The following is a 17,283-nucleotide window of genomic DNA, read 5'->3' as shown; positions in this document are numbered from 1 at the left end:
TCCCTCTTCTGCACCGTTAACTGACCCAAACAAGCATCTCAGCTTTTTCTTAATTCCCAACAGCAGCAACAAAAAAAATCCGCTTTTACGAGACATATATACAGTATAGTTGAAAAATTAAAAATCAAAAAATATTCAGAGATTACTATTTATAATGCATAAAAAGCTTTTAAATAAAGATTTTTTAAAACCTCAGCAGAAAAATGGACAAGAGATACAATCTGACAATTCATGGAAGGAATGGAAATAGATCTCAATTGTATAACTGTAAGGAAATGCAAATTACAACATTAAAGTTGACATTAAAATAGCAACGATGAACAAGACGGAGGTTCTCGGCATGCGCAGTGAAGGTTTAGGTGAGCAGCGTCTCTGGAGCACAACCCGGGCCACTCGGAGGGGTAACGCCCAAGGCCTGAGTGAGTGTCCTGAGTCTTCCAGCCACAGACATGCCTGCAGGGCAGATGGAGGGACCGTCTCTTTAATACAGCAACTTCTGTAACAGCAAAATCTGGAACCCAGTCACAGAGGGCTTGTTAAATAAATCAGTAATTCATCCAACTAAATACTGTGGAACCATCAGAAAAGGTCCAATTGAGCTATGCAAGAAAGCATAGCTTTTTAAACCATTTTTAACCATGAAAATCCATGAAATCAGAAGGTGCTTGCTTCTTGGAAGGAAAGCTATGGCAAACCTAGCCGTGTATTAAAAAGCAGAGACATCACTTTGCCAACAAACATCTGTATAGTCAAAGCTATGGCTTTTCCAGTAGTCATGTATAGATGTGAGAGTTGCACCATAAAGACGGCTGAGCACTGGAGAACTGATGCTTTTGAACTGTGGTGTTAGAGAAGAATCCCGAGAGTACCTTGGACAGTAAGAAGATCAAACCAGTCACTCCTACAGGAAATCAACCCTGAATATTCACTGGAAGGACAGATGCTGAAGTTCCAATATTTTGGCCACCTGAAGCTAAGAGCTGACTCACTGGAAAAGACCTGGATGCTGGGAAAGATTGAGGGCAGGAGGAGAAGAGGGTGGCAGAGGAGAAGATAGCTGGATAGCATTAATGGACACGACTAAGCAAACTCCGGGAGACTGTGAAGGATGGAGGAGCCTGGTATGCTGCAGTCCAGGGCGGGTCATAAAGAGTCAGACATGACTGAGTGGCTAAGCAGCAGCAGCAGCAGCAGCTGGGTTCTGGCCCCAGAACAGCTGGGCTGGAACCCTGGCCTCGGCACCACCAGCCGTGTGTCCCGGGCCAGCGACCACACCTTCTGAGATCCACAGTGGGCACCTGTACACACAGCATCAGGAGCCCTCGCAGCTCCAGGGGCTGCGTGCAGGGCGGGTGGGCAGAGGGCACGCAGAGCTCAGAAGCAAGCCCGGCACCACACGCCTCACATCACCCACTAGGGACGCAGACGGGCAGCAGCAGAATGCCACCAAGAGCAGGATGCACAGTGTGCAAGGGACTTGGGAACCGCAGCTCACACACACCAGGCCCTGAAGCAAGAGCGCCCAGAGGCACGCGAACAGGAAATGGTCTAAAACATGCCTGCACCCTGCTCAGGGTGGTCACCTCTGGGGAGGGATGACGGGAACGCTTGCTATCACTTTTTACCCCTGCATCATTTGAGTTACTTTAAATAATGAACGCACTGCTTTGGTATTCTGAGACAAAACCAACAAATTCCAGGAAAGACGAGAGGCAACAGATAATCTCGAAACCTGCCCTGTTCTGTTCTTCCTATTGCTGGAGGCTAGCTTTAAAGCAGTCGTTCTCAAAGTGTGGTCTGTGGACCCCTGGGGGTTCCCCAGAAGCTCTCTGAGGTCTACGAGGGCAAAACGCTTTCCATAACACTGTGAACCCCGCCTCTGCCGTCTCCACTGTGTTGTCAGCTGCACGAACCACGAAAAGCAGCAGTGGCTGGAGCTGGCGCCCAGCACACGCCATAGTCCTGCTGTTCACCTCACCCACGGCACCAAGAAAGGGAAGAAGCCAGTTTTACTCAGGAACATCCTTGACGACCTGTCAAGCGAGTCGATTTTCTCAATCCCAGTGCCTGAGCGTGAGGCTTCTCAGGGTCTCTGTGGTCCTACAGTCCCAGTGCCTGAGCGTGAGGCTTCTCAGCGTCTGTGGTCCTTCGTGAGGCATGCACGCAGCGTGTCTGCTGCGTCCCGGGCGCCGCGATGGGCTCGAGGGGGAGTCGAGGCGCGGCTGCGCCGCTGCAGTCACTGTCCACAGAGCGCCACTCGTCTGAAACAGCAACGGAACAACGGCGCTTATTCAGACTTTGACATCTGGCGAAAATTTTCTTAAAAACGAACAAAGTGAGCTACTCTCTACACAGAAACTGGACAGGGTTTGCTGCTGATGATAAAATCCAAGCTTTTGAGAGAATCAGAACTCTTGCAAAGTGTTTCGACTACTACTACTTTGACAGCTTCCCACTTTCAAGACTTTTCTGATGAGATCAGTATTCGTTTTCTCGATCTTGGACAATGAAATATATCAACGTTTAGAAGATGTGAAGTACTCTTGCTTGGAGAATCCCAGGGATGGAGGAGCCTGGTGGGCTGCAGTCCATGGGGTTGCTAAGAGTCGGACACGACTGAGCGACTTCACTTTCACTTTTCACTTTCATGCATTGGAGAAGGAAATGGCAACCCACTCCAGCATTCTTGCCTGGAGAATCCCAGGGACGGGGGAGCCTGGTGGGAGGCCGTCTATGGGGTCACACAGAGTCGGACACGACTGAAGCGACTTAGCAGCAGCAGAAGATGTGAGTGAATACCAACACATCCAAAGACTAACTTAAAGAAGCCATCACCTGCCCACTTGTGTTGTGGTGCTGGTACTAAAGGGGAGCATTAGGGACTCCCTTGCCAGAACAGTGGCTAAGACGCCCCACTTCCATTGCAGGGGACATACGCTCAATCCCTGTTGGGGCAGCTAAGATCCTGTACGCCATGCAGCACGGTCAAAATACAAAACAAGTAAACAAACACAGTGGGAAACCCATAATCACACGAGAAAGCTGTTAAATCATCCCTCCCTTTTCTAACGACATGTAAGTATGAGGCCAAATTCTCACGCATTTCAATAAAACAACTGTTAACTGAGTGCAGAAGCAGATCCGGGAGCCCAGCTGCACCCTGTTAAGCCCACACTCAAAGCGCTTGCGCCGTGTAAGACAGAGGCACTGTCCTCTTCCGAGAAAGCTGTTTTTCACTAAAATATGTTAAGATGTAATAGATTATCACAGTGAAATAGTAAATATTTTCAGTTGTCCTAATTTCCAACACAGTAAATATTGATAGATATAACCCTCATGGTCTTCAAAAATTACTGAGAATATAAAACCAAGAGGTTTTTGAACCAAAAGGCTTTGAGAACCACTGGCTTAGCACAGGGCAGGCAACCACCACCTGAAATCAAAACCTGGCCCTTGCCGGTCGGTACATACCGACCCACGGCCCCACCCTCGCTGCTCTGGGCTCAGGGCACTCATGCCCCTGGGGCCTGCGGCTGCTTTCCTGAGGCATAGCTGAACTGAGCAGATGAGACACAGACCAGACAGGCCTGCAAAGTCTGGAAGACTTACGCTTGGGCACTTTAAAAAGAACTGAAAACCTTCTGAGTTAGAGTAAGCCCGCATTCCCAGCCTTTACTGCTGCAGTAACGCAGCCCTAAGCATTTCAGCCTCCACCCTCACCCCATCACCACCCATTTTCCAAAGGCCAGAGTGACCTTCCAAAAAGCTGATGTTGCGCCTCTCCTTGGCATCTGAAAGGTCCTCAGCACGGAACTCCAGGCGCCCCCTCCCACCTCGGGCCCTCCGCTCCTGCCAAACCCTCCAGGTCCTGCTGCCCGGAATGCACCCACCTCGCCCTCTCTGATTTCCACTCCAAGCCCTCACCCTGGGTGCTCTCCTTCTCCCGACACCCGGACTCCCTTTCACTCCCCACCCGAGTCTGTGTACCGGGCACACGGGTGCCTTCCCTCCACACACCCAGCCCTCAGTGTGGGGCAAGGGCCCATCTGCCGGCCAGTCCCTGTCTGAACGGAGTTTCCGAGGCGGACACTGGGTCTCTCCATCCCAACACAAGCAGCCCTTCATGACTCCGCTGCGAACTGTGCAGCTGAACCAAGCTAGAAGTCAGCCCCCATAACACCCTTCATTCTCCCAGGCCGGCTTCCTGGAGTAAGTTATCAGGTAACAGAGTGAGTTATGGAGAAGGAAACGGCCACCCACTCCAGTATTCTTGCCTGGAGAATCCCATGGACAGAGGAGCCTGTGGGCTACAGTCCATGGGGCTGTTAAGAGTCGGACACGACTCAGCGTCACCACCAGAGTAAGTTGTTCTCCTATGCAAGAGGGTCTCTTAAAAAAAAAATCAACATTTTCCTGTCATCAAAAAGAACACAACAAATGTCCAGGGTGTGGAGAAACGGGAGCCCCCGTGTCCTGTTGGGTGGGAATGTGAACTGGGGCAGCCGCTGTGGAAAACAGCATGGAGGAGTCTCAAAAAGCCACAGGTGGGCTCACCTCGTGGTCCGGCAATCCCACCACTGGGCACACACCTGAAAAGGACAAAGACATACATTAACGTGAAAAGATACATGCGCCCCAATGCTCACGGCAGCGTCACTACAATAGAGAAGAAATGGAAGCAACCCAGTGTCCATTCATAGGCGCACGGACAAAGACGATGTGGTGCATGCTTGCAGTGGCGATGACTCGGCCACGAAGAAGGTGGGTCTGCCGTCTGCAGCGACACAGATGGCCTTGGAGGGGACTGTGCTTAGTGAAAAGTCAGACGGTCACTGCACGTCATCATTTATACGTGGAATCCAAAAGCCACAAGCGAATGAAGGGGACAAAATGAAGGAGCTAACAGAACAAAGCAGAGGTCACGGGAGGACCTGGGGGGGGGGCGAGAGGCACAAGCTGTGCGGTGTAAACCAGCCTCAAGGGTGTACTGTGCAACCTGGGGAGTACAGTGAACGTTTAGTAATGACTGTAAACGGAAAGTAACCTTTAAAAACTGTATTAAAAACTGTTTTTAAAGACACCAGCATCTTCACAGTTACCAGTTACTGTGGGCCATTTGCCGAAGCTCTCCCTGCGTTCTCTGGAATCTAACAAGCCTGTAAGGGTCACCGGAAACAGCACCCCTGTTGCTACTCACGAGGAACAGACGGCAGGTAACCTGCCAGGTTAGCACAAAGCTAGTCAGAAAGCCGAGAGGGATTCGTACCAAAGTCTGTATCTTGATTAACACCAAGTAGAAGAGCAAGCCGAACCTGTAAGATAAAACTGGAGAACAAGCAGGACACAGCCAAGGCCAAACACCGTGACCTGCTAAGTGACAGGAAGGTCAGGCTCGGAGACAGAACACTGGGTGCGAAGAGTGGCTGGGCAGTGGCTCGCTGAGATGAGATGGGTCCAGTCTGAGATGCATTCAGATGGATGAGCAGGTGTGGAGGGAGGACAGGAAGCTAAAGCAGTGCAGAAATCTGCCACTTCAGTTTTTTTTTTTTTTTTTTTTTGGCCACCCCACTTGGCTTGCAGGATCTTAGTTCGCCGACCAGGGATTAAACCTGAGCCCCCAGCAGTGAAAGCCTGGAATGTCAACCACTAGACCACCAGGGAATTCCCGAGAAATTCCCCACTTTTTGAAAGCTTGCTGTATATTATTTTACTTTAACAAAAGACCTGCGTCAATAACCTGTCCTTGCTAACTGAAAGATACCCAAAGATTTTCACTTTAGCGAAAAAAAAAAAAAAAAAAAAAAACCTTCAGCAACTGTTTTGCAGAAAGTGATCACACAGGCAGCGAACCCTGAGCAGCCGGGGCTCGGCAAGCTCCATCTCCAGGAACCACACTCAGCACCTCAGCGTCAGGCCGGTGGAGCTCTGGACTGTGTCTGAGTGTCTGGGTTCCACCTCGGCTTCTCTGTGCTTCCATCAGCAACATGTGTCTTAAGCAACTGCCTCTTCCCTTCACACCACTTCAGCTTACAGAAGTCTCTGCAGATAGGATGGGCTCTGTAGACAGGCTCTTCCAGAGAGGATGGCAGGGGAAACAGGTATTCTACACTGGGTAAGAAACAGGAGCCAAGAGCAAGCGAGGGGAAAGATCATTAAATAATAACAAAAAAAGAGGTCAGGCCCCATGGAAGGGACCTGGGTGAGTGGAACGGGAGGTCAGGAAAAAATAAGAAACTGCTACTTTCACGTTTAAAAATAGGTACAACCAAACCCAAACACCTTAAAATACATGAGAATTAATGAACAGCTGGACCTAACACTCCAACACCACCTTACAAGTTCAAAAGCACTGCACTGTTTAATCTCAACAAAAATCTTATTATGTGATTTCCAGATAAGCAAGCTGAAGTCTAGAAAGGGCCTACAAACTTGATAAATAGCAGACACAAACTGAACCCAGAACTTCCCATCAAAACAAGAGATTTTAAAAGTCAAGGGATACGATCTGCCCCTGCCATGAACCCTGCGAACCTGCACCTGATTATGTAACTAGGATCTGTCCAGCTTCCTGGCGGCACAGCCTGACTGCAGACATGAAAACGAGCTGTGCTCAGCAGGCGCGGCGAACGCATCCATCTTAAGGAAACCATCTGTCTCTGATTTCCTAAAGGCAGAATCTCCTAAATGAAACTGCAAGAATGTTACCAGATTGTTTTCTTGTTTGATGGCCTTCCCTACAAGATGCTTTCCTGAAGGCTCTTTTTAGTGACACAGGTATAAATATTAAGTAAATGGGAATTCTAAAATGGAAGGTAGACACCAGACTGAAAACGATTCAAACAATCAGATAAGGTGTCCCACTGTGACTTAAAAAAAAAAAAAGATGAATGATAAAGACTGCATCTGTTTTTTCTTTCCACAGGAAACAACTCAATGCTCCAGAAATGATGACCTTGACTGAAAACGCATGCAACATCTCCTCTCATTTTAATGTCTGTGAAATCATATGTGTCTAACAGTCAGTGAAACATACTGAACATCCCTGCTATTGATGCCCAAACACTCTTAATTTTTGGTATCCTTCCCCAATTTAAATGTTCCTTTCTTTCATAATATCCATGGAAACCCATTTAGGAAGGCTGGCCATACCAGATTACCCAGATACCCATATGATTTATACAACTTCCCAGACTCAAGCTTGAGTTTAGCAGATGAACCTTTAATTTTGTTAAGCACTATTTCCTCAGAAAAAGATTAATGCCTAATTCAAAGGAACAGATTAGATAATGGATTAAGAAACTGATTATACAAAAAAATGTTTAAATCTGGGTAACAGTTCATAGAGTTTTGCCAAGAGAATGCACTGGTCATAGCAAACACCCTCTTCCAACAACGTAAGAGAAGACTCTACACATGGACATCACCAGACGGTCAACACCGAAATCAGACTGATTATATTCTTTGCAGCCAAAGATGCAGAAGCTCTATACAGTCAGCAAAAACAAGACTGGGAACTGACTGTGGCTCAGATCATGAACTTCTTATTGCCAAATTCAGACTTAAATTGAAGAAAGTGGGGGAAAACCACTAGACCATTCAGCTATGACCTAAATCAAATCCCTTACAGTGGAGGTGAAAAATAGATTTAAGGGAGTAGATCTGATAGAGTGCCTGATGAACTATGGATGGATGTTCATATAAATAAGGGTTTGTGGCATTGTACAGAAGACAGGGATCAAGACCATTCCCAAGAAAAAGAAATGCAAAAAAGCAAAACGGCTGTCTGAGGAGGCCTTACAAATAACTGTGAAAAGAAGAGCATAGAAAAGCAAAGGAGAAAAGGAAAGATATTCCCATTTGAATGCAGAGTTCCAAAGAACAGCAAGGAGAGACAAGAAAGCCTTTCTCAGCAACAATGCAAAGAAATAGAGGAAAACAATAGAATAGGAAAGACTAGAGATCTCAAGAAAATTAGAGATACCAAGGGAACATTCATGCAAAGATGGGCTCGATAAAGGACAGAAATGGTATGGGCCTAACAGAAACAGAAGATATTAAGAAGAGGTGGCAAGAATACACGGAAGAACTGTACAAAAAGGATCTTCAGGACCCAGATAATCACGATGGTGTGATCACTCACCTAGAGCCAGACATTCTGGAATGTGAAGTCAAGTGGGCCTTAGGAAGCATCACTACAAACAAAGCTAGTGGAGGTGATAGAATTCCAGCTGAGCTGTTTCAAATCCTGAAACATGATGCTGTGAAAGTGCTGCACTCAATATGCCAGCAAATCTGGAAAACTCAGCAGTGGCCACAGGACTGGAAAAGGTCAGTTTTCATTCCAATCTCTAAGGAAGGCTATGCCAAAGAATGCTCAAACTACCACACAACTGCACTCATCTCACATGCTAGTAAAGGAATGCTCAAAATTCTCCAAGCCAGGGTTCAATAATACATGAACTATGAACTTCCATATGTTCAAGCTGGTTTTAGAGACGGCAGAGGAACCAGAGATCAAATTGCCAACATCTGCTGGATCATCAAAAAAGCAAGAGAGTTCCAGAAAAACATCTATTTCTGCTTTACTGACTATCCCAAAGCCTTTGACTTGTAGATCATAACAAACTGGATCACAATAAACTGAAAATTCTGAAAGAGATGGAATACCAGACCACCTGATTTGCCTCTTGAGAAATCTATATGCCGGTCTGGAAGCAACAGTTAGAACTGGATATGGAACAACAGATTGGTTCCAAATTGGGAAAGAAGTACGTCAAGGCTGTATATTGTCACCCTGCTTATTTAACTTCTATGCAGAGTACATCATGAGAAATGCTGGGCTGGATGAAGCAAAAGCTGGAATCAAGATTGCCGGGAGAAATATCAATAACCTCAGATATGCAGATGACACCACCCTTATGGCAGAAAGTGAAGAACTAAAGAGCCTCTTGATGAAACTGAAAAAGGTGGCTTAAAGCTCAACATTCAGAAAACTAAGATTATGGCAACCGGTTCCATCACTTCATGGCAAATAGATGGGGAAACAGTGGAACCAGTGACAGACTATTTTGGCGGGCTCCAAAATCACTGCAGATGTGACTGCAGCCATGAAATTAAAAGACGCTTACTCCTTGGAAGGAAAGTTATGACCAACCTAGACAGCATATTAAAAAGCAGAGACATTACTTTGCCAACAAAGGTCCATCTAGTCAAGGCTATGGTTTTTTCAGTGGGCATGTGTGGATGTGAAAGTTGGACTACACAGAAAGCTGAGCACTGAAGAATTGATGCTTTTGAACTGTGATGTTGGACAAGACTCTTGAGAGTCCCTTGGACTGCAAGGAGATCCAACCAGTCCATCCTAAAGGAGATTAGTCCTGGGTGTTCACTGGAAGGACTGATGTTGAAGCTGAAACTCCAATACTTTGGCCAACTGGTGCGAGGAACTGACTCATCTGAAAAGACCATGATGCTGCGAAAGATTGAAGGCGGGAGGATAAGGGGACGACAGAGGATAAGATGGTTGGATGGCATCACCAACTCAATGGACATGGGTTTGGGTGAACGCCGGGAGCTGGTGATGGGCAGGGAGGCCTGGCATGCTGCAGTCCATGGGGTCACAAAGAGCTGGACACAACTGAGCAACTGAACTGAACTGAACCAGTTCATGACAAGCCCCTCCTCTCTTTCCCACTGTTCCTCCAGGAAATCAGGAAAAGCAGTGAACACACAGAAGCAGGGAGCCAGAGCTTCCCTGCAGGAGGGCGGCCGTGGTCCTGTGAGAGGCCATCTTGGCACCTGACGTGTCTATGTTGTGTTCTCCCAGGACTTTGAGAATGGCCTCTCGGAAACCCTTGTTACTCATCTCACATCATTGTGAGAAGCACCTCCTTTAAAGACATCTCATTTTCATTTTCTTTCAGAGGTTACTTTCTGCAATTCTTGCTGAGGAGATCTCTCCCGAGCTTTTGAAGGACAGGGCAATCGCAAAGCTGGGCAGCCACATCCCACAGCGGGGGCTTCATCAGTGCTGGCCACAGACGGCCGCTGACTCAGGCCAGCAGGCGTGGGCTCGGGAGCCAGCTGGCTAGCTGTAAACCCCGGCCTGGCCACCCTGCTGACCAAGCGCCCTGCCCCCATGCCTTGGCTTCTGCGTCTAAAGCTGGGAAGAGCAAGAGGCCCTCCCCCAAGGTGTGAAGGCTGAACGAACGGACACAAGGCCCTTGCAGCAAGCTCTGGGCGTGAGAGACTCGACGACCCTGGGTTGGGTCTTCTACAGCAGGGGTCTCCACCCTCTGGGTCGTGGACCGGCACCTCCTGTCAGACCCGTGGTGGCATCAGGTTAGAAACGAAGCGCACAGTAAATGGAACACGCTTGGATCACCCTGACCCCACCCCCACCCCTGGTCTGCAGAAACACTGTTTTCCACAAAACCGGCCTTTGCTGCCAAAAAAGCTTGGGGACTCGGCTCTATAAGGTGGTGGGGCGGGGAAGGGGGCACCCAGCCCTCCAGCTTCAAGCAGAGCGCTCGCTGCTGGAGACGGACAAGCGAAGAACCGGAACACGTGCCGCCGCCGCTGCTGCTGCTGCTGCTGCGTCGCGTCAGTCGTGTCCGACTCTGTGCGACCCCATAGACGGCAGCCCACCAGGCTTCCTGTCCCTGGGATTCTCCAGGCAAGAACACTGGAGTGGGTTGCCATTTCCTTCTCCAACGCATGAAAGTGAAAAGCGAAAGTGAAGTCGCTCAGTTGTGTCTGACTCTTCGACACCCCGTGGACTTCAGCCCACCAGGCTCCTCCGTCCATGGGATTTTCCGGGCTAGAGGACTGGAGTGGGGTGCCATTGCCTTCTCTGGGTAACACGGGGGACACCTGCAAAAGACCTCTGTGCGGTGAGAGAGGCCCAAGGGAAGGGAGAGTGCTGGGAGGCGGCGAGTAGCACCAAGTGGGAAGAATCTGCCCCAGTACCGAACAGCTTCCCAAGAGCAGTCGCAGTCTAGGGCCTAAGGACCTGGAGCGGGAGCTGACAGCTCTCCTCACTTCCGTCTGGAAGCCTCCCCGGCTTTGTTACTGTGATGCTTCTCAGCTGCTCCACCTTCAGGCTGGCCTAGCACCAGGGCCAGCGTGCTGCAGGGAAGGAGGCAGGGCAGCCTCCAGCGACCGTCACTCACGTATCCGGCACCAGCAGCAGACGCTGACTGCGTCCTGAGTCCACCTCTATCCCTGCCTGAGGGGAGCACGACAGCTGGCGGACCCACAAACAATACCCTGTTATTTAAAAAGAAAGAAAGCCACCATCAAATCTTACACATTATAATACTTTCTTCAGGAGTCTCCAAAAATTAACAGTTTTAAAAACAGAAAGGAAATCAAAAGCTTCTCTCCACTGTACTGACCCTGCAGCCTTCAGAAGTCAGGGGAGCCCACGCCACCCCGTGCCTTCACGCTCACTCAGCACTGTCCGCGCTCAGCTTAGCCTCCCCTTCTCATCCCCAGCGCAGCGCAAAGCAGAATGACCTCCGGACTCTAAGGTTACCAGAGCACTCTTCAAAGTGGAGCTTGGAGTATAACAAAACCTCAAGGAACAAAACACTCACCAGCCACAAATCTGAACAAATAAATTCACTGCACCTCTAGTCCGAAAGTCCAAGGATCAGTGTACGATCAGTTCAGTTCAGTTCAGTCGCTCAGTTGTGTCCGACTCTTTGCGACCCCATGAATCGCAGCACGCCAGGCCTCCCTGTCCATCACCAACTCCTGGAGTTCACTCAGACTCGCATCCGTGGAGTCCGTGATGCCATCCAGCCATCTCATCCTTGGTCGTCCCCTTCTCCTCCTGCCCCCAATCCCTCCCAGCATCAGAGTCTTTTCCAATGAGAACTCTTCGCATGAGGTGGCCAAAGTACTGGAGTTTCAGCTTTAGCATCATTCCTTCCAAAGAAACCCCAGGGTTGATCTCCTTCAGACGGACAGTGTACAATCACCTCCCTTAAACTACGATTCTGCCATTCTTCTGAGAAACATGTATGAGGGTTCAGACGCCAGTTCGAACCCCGTATGGAAGATCTGACTGGTTCAGGATGGAGGAAGGAGAAACAAGGCTGCTTACTGTCACCCTGTTCAACTTACACGCAGAGCACATCACGCAAAATGCCAGACTGCATGAGTTACAAGCTGGAATCAAGACTGCCAGGAGAAATATCAACAACCTCAGATATTTGGACAATACCACTCTAATGGCAGAAAGGGAAGAGGAACTAAAGAGCCTCTTGATGAGTGTGAAGGAAGACAGTGAAAAAGCCAATTTAAAACTCAATATTAAAAAACCTAAGATCATGGCATCTTCGTGGCAAACAGAAGGGGAAAAGGCAGAAGCAGTGACAGACTTCCTCTTCTAAAATCACCGCAGACGGTGACTGGAGCCATGGAGATTAGAAGACGACTGCTTCTTGGCAGGAAGGCTGCGGCAAATCCAGACGGTGTGTCAAAAAGCAGAGCTACCACTTTGCCAACAAAGACCCGTCTAGTCAGCGCTACGGTCTTTCCATTAGCCATGTATGGAAAGGACAGGTGGACAAAAAAGGCAAAGCACTGAAGAACTGGCGCTTTAGAATCTAGTGCTGGAGAAGTTTCTCGAGAGCAAGGAGATCAAACCAGTCAATCTCAAAAGAAATCAACTTGAATACTCTTTGGAAGGGCTGAAGCAGAAGCTTCAACACGTTGGCCACCTGATGCGAACAGCTGACTCACTGGAAAAGACCCTGATGCTGGGACAGACGGAAGGCAGAGGAGAAGAGGGCGACAGAGGGTGAGATGGTTGGATGGCATCACCGAGTCCCTGGACATGAACTTGGGCAGACTCTGGGAGATGGTGAGGGACAGAGACGCCGAGCGTACTCTGAACAACCACAATCAACATTTCTTCACCAAGGTTGAGTCTGGGCACAACCAGCTTCAGGACCGACTTGGCTTCTTAATTCTGGTTGCTTAACAATCACGCCATTTTACTTTTTCTTCCTTTCTCATGGACTTTCAAGATAATGATACAATTTAAACAGTGTCACACCTGTTTGATAAAATGATGAGTGTCATCAATGTTAACCCTGAAGGATCATTAAAACTGAAGTATTATGTGGAGTAAAACAGAAAGCTTTGAATACATACAACAACCAAAAATTACCACAAAGTGATCTAAGAAAATAGATAACTCAAAATATCAAACTTTTAGATATATTCAAAATTTTAGTTAAAGTAGGGATTTAAAATTGGGAAAGAAGGTCTGAATTCAGTTCAGAGAACAAAATATTTTTGTCAAGATGTTTAAAAGTAAAAATACCATTTTCAAAGTATAACATCAACACTTAAAATAGACCGTTTTAGTTAGACTTAAATTTTAATTCACTTAGGTTATCAACTAAACCTTCTTATAAAAAGGGAAGAAACTAGAAGTTAAGACAGACAGTAAGCCCTGCCACCTCTCTAGCCATAAACCAACAGGTTTTGCTTTACTCCCAAAAGCAATTTTCAGTAAGCTGAAGTTACCCAAAGAGGAAAAGGAGTATGTCAAGGCTGTATATTGTCACCCTGCTTATTTAACTTCTATGCAGAGTACATCATGAGAAATGCTGGGCTGGAAGAAGCACAAGCTGAAATCAACATTGCCAGAAGAAATATCAATAACCTCAGATATGCAGATGACACCACCCTTGTGGCAGAAAGTGAAGAGGAGCTAAAAAGCCTCTTGATGAAAGTGAAAGAGGAGAGTGAAAAAGTTGACTTAAAGCTCAACATTCAGAGAACTAAGATCACGGCATCTGGTCCCATCACTTCATGGGAAATAGATGGGGAAACAGTGGAAACAGTGTCAGACTTTATTTTGGGGGGCTCCAAAATCACTGCAGATGGTGATTCCAGCCATGAAATTAAAAGACCCTTACTCCTTGGAAGGAAAGTTATGACCAACCTAGATAGCATATTCAAAAGCAGAGACATTACTTTGCCAACAAAGGTCTGTCTAGTCAAGGCTATGGTTTTTCCTGTGGTCATGTATGGATGTGAGAGTTGGACTGTGAAGAAGGCTGAGCACTGAAGAATTGATGCTTTTGAACTGTGGTGTTGGAGAAGACTCTTGAGTGTCCCTTGGACTGCAAGGAGATCTAACCAGTCTATTCTAAAGATCAGTCCTGGGTGTTCTTTGGAAGGACAGATGCTAAAGATGAAACTCTAATACTTTGGTCACCTGATGTGAAGAGTTGACTCACTGGAAGAGACTCTGATGCTGGGAAGGGTTGGGGGCAGGAGGAGAACAGGATGACAGAGGATGAGATGGCTGGATGGCATCACTGACTTGATGGATATGAATCTGGGTCAACTCCAGGAGTTGGTGATGGACAGGGAGGCCTGGTGTGCTGCGATTCATGGGGTCGCAAAGAGTCGGACACAACTGAGCGACTGAACTGAAGTTACTCATTTGAGACTGCAAATGAAAAATGTGTTAACTGAATACAAAGAAACAATTCGATCTCAAATGATATACATCTGCACAAATGTCCCAAGCATAGCTTTACCTGCTTAGTAACCTGGGCACTTTCGCTCCCAGGCCAAGGGTGTCCAGAAGTCATTCTACCAGGGAGAGGTGCAGAGTGAAGACGGGTGTAGCCAAAGGTCATGGGAGGGGACGAGGTGGAGGAAAGGGGGCGGACAGCTGGACAGAGGCTGTTAGTTCCTCCGGGCAAAGAAGGTATACTTCATGGGAAGACACTTTTTAAAGAGAAGCTTAAAGGCTGGACTATAAAGAAAGCTGAGCGCTGAACTGATGCTTCTGAACTGTGGTATTGGAGAAGACTCCCTTGGACAGCAAGGAGATCCAACCAGTTCATCCTAAAGAAAATCAGTCCTGAATATTCGTTGGAAGGATTGAAGCTCCAGCATCGATGCGAAGAAACGATTCATCTGAAAAGACCATGGGAAAGATTGAAGGCGGGAGAAGCGGACGACCGAGGATGAGGTGGTTGGATGGCATCACCGACTGGATGGACATGAGTTTGAGCAAGCTCCGGGAGTTGGTGATGGACAGGGAGGCCTGCGTGCTGCAGTCCATGGGGTCCCAAAAAGTCGGACACGACTGACCGACTGAACTGAACTGAAGGGTCCCTAGTTGAGTAGCGTGATCACACACAACAGTCACTACAGTACAAACCGCGCCCCCTGCGCACCACGGGAGGGTCTGAGACGACACACAAGGCGGCGGGAAGCGCCCTGCGCCCTGAAGCTCTGCGCCGGGACTAAGACCGCCCGGCTTCGAGTGGTCCCATAAGGTGCAGCAGTGCGGCCTGCAGTCGGCACTTTCCGCCGCCTCACTGGAAGGACGGCCAGGAAACCGGAGCGAGCGGTCCAGCGCAGGCGGCAGCCACCCGCAGCGGGGAGGGCCGCGGTCCGCTCGGGCTCTGAGGCTGGCCTTGGGCTCCTCAGGCAACCCCGGGGCCGCCTCCCCCGGCGGGCCGCTCGCCCAGCGCAGGGGCCGCCAGGCGCGCGCCCCCGCCTCCCGCCACGGCCTGTCCACGGCACCACGGCTAGTCGCTGCCGCCCGCCGGGCAGCCGCCGGCTCCGGCTCCCGCGGAAACACCGGGCGCTCGGCGCTCCCTCAGGCGCTCCCGTCCCCGCGCAGCGGGAGCCCCGGCCGCCGCGCCGCCGCCGCTCGAGCACCTCAGCCCAGCCCCGGCCGCCGCGCCGCCGCCGCGGCACCTTTATCCCTTTCCAAAATGGCGCCCTGCGCGATGACGTCACTGTCCCGCCTCCTCAGGCCCCGGGCGGGGGCGGGTCCGCCGGGAGGCTCGCCCGCGCGGGGCGGGGCTCTCCGCCGCCAGGGCCGCGGGCGCTCCGACTGCGCCTGCGCGCGCCGCGCCGCGCTGCGCCCCGCCCCGCGCGGGGAGGAGTCCGGGCCGCCGCGCGCGCTGCCGCAGGCCTGGCGCAGCCCTGCAGGTCCCGCGCGCGGCTGCTGCTGGCCCCCCGTCCCGCCGGGCAGCTTTGGAGGCCGCGAGACGGTCCCGGGCCCGCCTGGCCCACGTGGGGCCTCCCTCACCTGAGGGCATCTTGCCGGCCCGCTGACTCTGGCCGTACGCGCCCCCGGCTCCGGCGACCGGGGCCGGTGTCCACCTTTGACGGCAGCCTGGTCTGCCTGGGTTCCTTCAGCCCCCGCGCCCCCGTCAGTGTACGCTCTTGGGGAAGTGGTGGTGCAGTGCAGTGTGGCCCAGCCGCCCTTCGTTCGTGGGTGTGTTTTCTGTGGCCTGCGCAGAGATTATTCATTTGTGGGGTTTATGTGTTTGAAGTCATAACTTTCAGTGATACTGTAAAGCTGGTGGTGACCGCGTGTCACACTAGAAGATGGCCCTCCTACATCAGGAGCTGCTGCTGCTAAGTCGCGTCAGTCGCGTCCGACTCTGTGCGACCCCATAGGTGGCAGCCCACCAGGCTCCCCCGTCCCTGGGGTTCTCCAGGCAAGAACACTGGAGTGGGTTGCCATTTCCTTCTCCAATGCATGAAAGTGAAAAGTGAAAGTGAAGTCGCTCAGTCGTGTCCGACTCTTCCATGGACTGCAGCCCGCCAGGCTCCTCCATCCATGGAATTTTCCAGGCAAGAGTACTGGAGTGGGGTGCCATTGCCTTCTCCAACATCAGGAACATTTGTCCACAAATAGAGCATTTTGATTCGCTCAGGCTGTGTGCCACACTGCTCATGGCCCAGAAGGCTGGAGGGTAAACAGCAAATGCCTGCCCTCAGGGAGTGCATGTCTTGGTTTGAGTGAGTGAAGTTCCCTCAGTCGTGTCCAACTCTTTGTGACCCCATGGACTACACAGTCCATGGAATTCTCCAGGCCAGAATACTGGAGTGGGTATCCTTTCCCTTCTCCAGGGGATCTTCCCAACCCAGGGATCAAACCCAGGTCTCCCGCATTGCGGGCAGATTCTCTACCAGCTGAGCCATCAGGGAAGCCCAAGAGTACTGGAGTGGGTAGCCTATCCCTCCTCCAGCAGATCTTCCTGACCCAGGAATTGAACTGGGGTCTCCTGCGTTGCAGGCAGATGCATCTTGGTTTAGGGATACAGAAAATAGCAGGAATATAGCAAATCTTGTAGTAGATCAGATGGAGTTGGACAGAAAACTAGAGGGGGAAAGAGCGCGAGGGAGTGCCTGTTGGATGGTGGCGGTTTTAAACAGGGTGCCTGGAGAAGAGCTCAGGAGGATGAGGGAGCAAGCCACGCCGACGTGGGAGGAGTGTGTGTG

The 17,283-nt window shown here is 50.1% G+C and overlaps 1 long non-coding RNA gene across 2 annotated transcripts; it reads right to left on the bottom strand.

The window, feature by feature from the left end:
* Nucleotides 1-148: 148 nt before the first annotated feature.
* LOC138427748 (uncharacterized) lies at nucleotides 149-15,719 on the bottom strand. Of its 2 annotated transcripts, XR_011252156.1 has the most exons (4): nucleotides 14,568-15,689; nucleotides 4,555-4,589; nucleotides 2,034-2,261; nucleotides 149-453 (listed from the first exon to the last, which is right to left on the bottom strand). It is a non-coding gene; the product is annotated as an uncharacterized lncRNA (long non-coding RNA). The 2 variants fall into 2 exon arrangements; XR_011252157.1 differs by lacking the exon at nucleotides 2,034-2,261 and having other exon boundaries at nucleotides 14,568-15,719.
* Between the last annotated feature and the right edge of the window lie 1,564 nt (nucleotides 15,720-17,283).

The sequence above is a fragment of the Ovis canadensis genome, chromosome 22, assembly GCF_042477335.2.
Source record: "Ovis canadensis isolate MfBH-ARS-UI-01 breed Bighorn chromosome 22, ARS-UI_OviCan_v2, whole genome shotgun sequence".
NCBI classification, from domain to species: domain Eukaryota; kingdom Metazoa; phylum Chordata; class Mammalia; order Artiodactyla; family Bovidae; genus Ovis; species Ovis canadensis.
The sequence above is the reverse complement of the archived record's forward strand: the minus strand, read 5'-3'. Positions and strand labels throughout refer to the sequence as shown.